Below are 6,000 nucleotides of genomic sequence, written 5' to 3'. Positions count from 1 at the left end.
CTACCAGACGACTTGATGAAATTAGTCGAGGAATCCCTCCCTGTGTCTCCTCCTGCTGAGGAGGAGGAGGAGGAGGAGGTGGAAGAGGAGGTGGAAGAGGAGGTGAAGGAGGAGGAGGAGGTCCTTAATGACCCCCACACACCCCTCTCTCTCTCTCTCTCTCTCTCTCTCTCTCTCTCTCTCTCTCTCTCTCTCTCTCGCCACCCAACGCCACACACAATACAAACCCCTAGCTCTCTTCCCCGTAGGTATGGAGAGAGGCAAATGCTTCACGGGTTTCGAATCATATACTTCGGGGCGATTCAAAGTATGCAACGTGCACACACACACACACATCTCATGTACGTACAGAGTCGGACAGGATTCGATGCGTTTGTGAAACAGTGGCGAGAGTACAAACGATCAGGAAGCAGAGTATCATCTGACATACCTGTTTTGAGCAATAGTCAGACATCAGCCAGGATTCACTTCCCAGGGTTCGAAACTAGAGGAGAGGCAAAATAACGAGGTCTCACCGTCTTCTTTCAAGACGGGTTCATTTCTCCGTTCCGAAACTTCGAACACTCGTTCCGAAAGATCGGGAAGAAGAACAATGCATCACCGACACACACACACACACACACACACACACACAGAGTCCAATTCTATTCGGATATACAAGGACGACACTGTAAGAAGTACAGACATTCAACAGAAGTTCAAACTTTAATGATTGGGATTGTTGTATACTGACGTGCACTATTTTGTGTACACTTTCCCATATTTTCACCCATGTCTACGGCACGGGGGAGGGAGTCCTACACTCATGGCAGACCAACTGTTCAAACTTACTCCGCCATCATACAATTCCTTTTGAAACTACAGTGTACTGTATTCATTCACCAATACGATCAATTAGTCTGTTCCATTCACACACCAGTCTTATGCTGTATAAACACTTTATTTACACCTTTCTTCCCCTAATATGTTGCTTGGTCTCATATCATGATCTCTGGTTGTTCTGTGCTCAGGTTCTTCCAAGAGCTGTTCCCTACTGAAGTCATCAAACAGATGTAGTAAGTCGTAAGAAAGTCACCCTTTAGTCTTATCTCTTCCATGCTGGGCTAGGTTAATGGCACCTCTCCCTCTCTCTCTCTCTCCCTTAATTCACCACTCCTCCCACTTCTGGTAGTATGTCTGTCGCCCTTCTCCTCCTCTGGACTCTGTCTAAAAGATCTTTGTGCTTCTGTGAGTGTGGGAGTCAAACTACACACGTGTAGTCCGGCCTGGTGTAAAACACTCAGAGAGAGAGAGAGAGAGAGAGAGAGAGAGAGAGAGAGAGAGAGAGAGAGAGAGTATGTGATATCTCTTCTCTGTTTTCTTTTCCACACTCTTCTGTGCCACAGTGTAGACGTCGTCAACACCAACACTCACCTTGTTGGGTATACTGCTATGCTACGCGCCACTTGTATATACCATCAAGTGTACCTCTATCTTGTACCAGTCGTCATGCACCGTATTATGCACCACTGCTATGTACCGTCATGTGCGTCTTTGCCATGCACCATTGGTACGTACTGTGTCATCTACCCTTGGTATGGACCGTCTCATGTGCCCTCGGTACGTACCGTCTTATGTACCCACGGTATGGACCGTCTCATGTACCCACGGTATGGACCGTCTCACGTACCCTCGGTATGGACCGTCTCATGTACCCTTGGTATGGACCGTCTCATGTACCCCACGGTACGGACCGTCTCATGTACCCCACGGTATGGACCGTCTCATGTACCCACGGTATGTACCGTCGTGTGTTGCACTGACGGTACAGCGTCATGTGCAGCGCGGCAGACGAGGCCGGGGTTTCCCTGTTTAGACTCAATTTCCAAACTTTTGTCATTTGCTGTGAGTTATGTGGACAGCAGCCAGTCCCCCGCGCCTCACCAACTGGCAAGTAGAGTCCGAGTTTCCTCAGTAGAGTGCGTGCGTGAGGCAAGCAGCCTCAGTAGAGTGCGTGAGGCAGAGGAGAGTGCCAGAGCATCCTCAGTAGAGTGCGTGACGACAACCACCTCAGTAAGGTGCGTGAGGAGGCTAGAAAGAGCCAAAGCAACCTCAGGAGAGTGGGTGGGGACAACCACAGCATAAGAGTGCGTGTGGTGTGAGAAGTCCAACCTCAGAGAGAGTGCGTGAGGAGGCAAACAGAGTCAGAACATACACAGTGAGGAGTGGGGGAGAGCTTTGGTGTATGCCACCAACCTGCCGAACACAGTTTGGTGGAAGCGGTGAAGACCGACCATATACATGTATACACAGTGGTCGTCTGCAGGGCTCGGGGTGAGGCTGGTTATACGTCTGCATTTACCCGTGCAACAACGAGGACGAGGAGGAGGAGGAGTGGACAAAAGAAAGTCAAACTTGATGGTGATGGTTGATATATATATATATATATATATATATATATATATATATATATATATATATATATATATATATATATACACCACATCGTTCCAATTCACTCTATTCCTTGCACGCCTTTCACCCTCCTGCATATATATATATATATATATATATATATATATATATATATATATATGATAAGAGGGGGCAAAACGTGTGTAAAACTCTCTCCTCGTAATACACAAATGATGACCACACACACACACACACACACACACACACACACACACACGTACAACAACAACAACAACAATCTTGAGAGTCTATCCTGCGTGAGGCACTCACCCGAGTGCTTCCTAACGGGGTTCTGAGCTCCCTCGCCAGGCAGCGTCGGGCCAGCCACGACCTCGTTTCACTAGACTGTTCCTACCTGATAATTTCGAGACACCGCCGCGTCGGGAAGGGCGATATCCAAGTACAAGAGTGTCGAACACTGACCCTAAACGTCCCTGTAGCATTTTCTTTCCCCCACCCGTACTTGGTTCACCGAGTATTCTTCTAATTCTTGAAGAAAACGTGAAAATTTTATAAAAATGAAAAAATAAATCCATTATATATTTCATATATTTTTAACTGTTGCGACGACACGTTACCGATACAGCCCCCGTTCTCTGTATGCTACAGCCACCGTTCTTGTATGCTACAGCTGTATTACAGGGACAAGTATGCACGGGGCTCGTGTATGTAAGATTCATTGGCACATCATCAATTTACAGCTGGTGTCCAGGTAATACTGCAGTGGTGCATTATGTGTCATGGTATTCGCTTGACGTGGGATATCTGGCGAACAGACCACCGTCTGAACAGTGAGGAGTCATTGAGCACGACGGTACGACCTAATCAGTACGACGGTACGACCTAATCAGAACGACGGTACGACCCTTGAGCACGACGGTATACGTTAACTTCGGCACGACGGTACGACCAACCCTTGAGTACGACGGTACGTCCACTTGGGCACGACGGTACAACAACCCTGAGCCCGACGGTACGTCCACTTGGGCACGACGTTACGACCATACGACCAACCCCTGAGCACGACGGTACGTCCACTTGGGCACGACGGTAAGTCCACCTGGGCACGACGGTACGTCCACTTGGGCACGACGGTACGACCATACGACCAACCCCTGAGCACGACGGTACGTCCACTTGGGTACGACGGTACGTCCACCTGGGCACGACGGCACGTCCACTTGGGCACGACGGTACGACAACCCTGAACACGACGGCACGTCCACTTGGGCACGACGGTACGACCAACCCCTGAGCACGACGGTACGTCCACTTGGGCACGACGGTACGACCAACCCCTGAGCTGGAGGGTATGAGTTGAGAAGCATCTATTAGTCAGGTTCAGACAGATTTATTGTGAAAGACGTATAACTGGGCTTTTAATTCATTCTATTATGCAAATGAGGAATATATTATCCTTCTCTCTCTCTCTCTCTCTCTCTCTCTCTCTCTCTCTCTCTCTCTCTCTCTCTCTCTCTCTCTCACTTTCTCAGTAGTGTTAAAGGCCAGACCACCTCGTTTGGACCTGAGGGGGGAGGAGGGGGTGTCTATGTTTATGCAACTCTCTCTCTCTTTGTCTCTATCTATCTATCTATCCAACTCTCCTGTATCTGTTGACGGGTATACAAGTGAAAATGACCTACAAGTCCATCAGATCACATTGGTCACAGAAACCACCACAGTGGTCGGTGTGTGTGTGTGTATGTGTATGTGTGTGTGTGTGTGTGGGGCGGGGGGGGGACGAACACGCGTAAATGCGACACAGAAAACAGAGGAACAGCCGCGGGCTGTGTGACGAAAGACATGCACCGAGACCAATGACACTGGAGTTGCGCCACTGAAGAGGATTTTCACGCCCGAATGGAACGAGGCATCCGGAGGCAGAAAGTGGGAAGAGTAAGCGAGCATCGAACACGAGCGTTTCAGTGGGGGTGGGAGAGTGTGTGGGGCTATGATGGTGTGGGCCTTACAGTTGCAAAGTCATACTCCTGTGTGCCTTGCAGAGGGGGAGAAGGGAGGAGCTATATTCCTGAGTGCCTTGCGGTGGGGGAGGGAGAGCTATACTGCTGTGGGACTTGCACTGGGGGGGAGAGAGAGAGAGAGAGAGAGAGAGCTATATTGCTGTGGGCCATGTCGCGGTGGAAACTATACCCCTGTGGACAGACCCTCCCTTAATTTGATAGTGGTCGTCCCGCAGGGCGAGAGCCGGAGAGAGAGAGAGAGAGAGAGAGAGAGAGAGAGTCTCTCCCCCTTGCGCGTCTCACGTCTCCCACACACATTAACCCCAAGTCGTCCTCCGCATCACGCCTGTACAGTGAGTGACCCCCTCGACCCACCACCACCACACGATCTAATTTGCCTTCGTCTGACACAAGGGTGCGCGCGGGATCATCAGCTTATACATCATGCCACAACTTATACCACCAAAAGGAGGAGGAGAAGGAGGAGCACCTACCCTACCAAGGAGAACCTACACTTCCCCCTTCTCAACCACTCCAAACCAACCCCCTCGGCGAAAAAAAAAAGAAAAAAAACTTTGAATAATAATTCCAAAAAGTTTTGTAATTATGATTATGAAAAGTTTCCCAATGTAGGGAGGGCCTCCCCTCCAAAAAAAAAAAAAATATGTGCAGGTCATTGGGAAGAAACATTAAGTACATTGTTTAATATACGACGGCTAAATCCCAATTAAACCTCTGAGGGATTGTTAAGAGAAATTACCCTTGAGGTTAGGTGCCTGCTGTTTTGGGCTTTGGACCTAACAACGACCAGGGTCAATTAAAGGTCGCCAACGTCAAATAGTAATTACCAATGGAAAGATTATGAAAACGATATTCAGGTGTTAAAGATACACGCTCTCATATATATATATACATACATACATGTTGGAAAGGATCACAATTTTGCGCGTGATCAAGATATTCCTACGAGTCCACGGAGAAAATGAAACACGATAAGTTCCCAAGTGCACTTTCGTGTAATAATCACATCATCAGGGGAGACACAAGAGAGAAATGCATGTTTACCAAAGGGCGTCCTAGCTTCGTCTCTTCGATGTATATCAACTGACATATTTCTCTCTTCTGTCTCCCCTGATGATGTGATTATTACACGAAAGTGCACTTGGGAACTTATCGTGCCTCATTTTCCCCGTGGACTCATAGGGACACACACACACACACACACACACACACATATATATATATATATATATATATATATATATATATATATATATATATATATATATATTATCCCTGGGGATAGGGGAGAAAGAATACTACCCACGTATTCCCTGCGTGTCGTAGAAGGCGACTATAAGGGGAGGGAGTGGGTGGCTGGAAATCCTCCCCTCTCTTGTTTTTTTTTTAATTTTCCAAAAGAAGGAACAGAGAAGGGGGTCAGGTGAGGATATTCCCTCTAAGGCCCAGTTCTCTGTTCTTAACGCTACCTCGCTAACGCGGGAAATGGCAAATAGTATGAGAAAGAGAAAGAATATATATATATAACTGGCCACTAACTGGAAATCAAGGAAAGGAATACAAA

The sequence above is a fragment of the Panulirus ornatus genome, chromosome 65 (assembly GCF_036320965.1).
Source record: "Panulirus ornatus isolate Po-2019 chromosome 65, ASM3632096v1, whole genome shotgun sequence".
NCBI lineage: Eukaryota > Metazoa > Arthropoda > Malacostraca > Decapoda > Palinuridae > Panulirus > Panulirus ornatus.
This window is presented reverse-complemented; position numbering follows the sequence as displayed.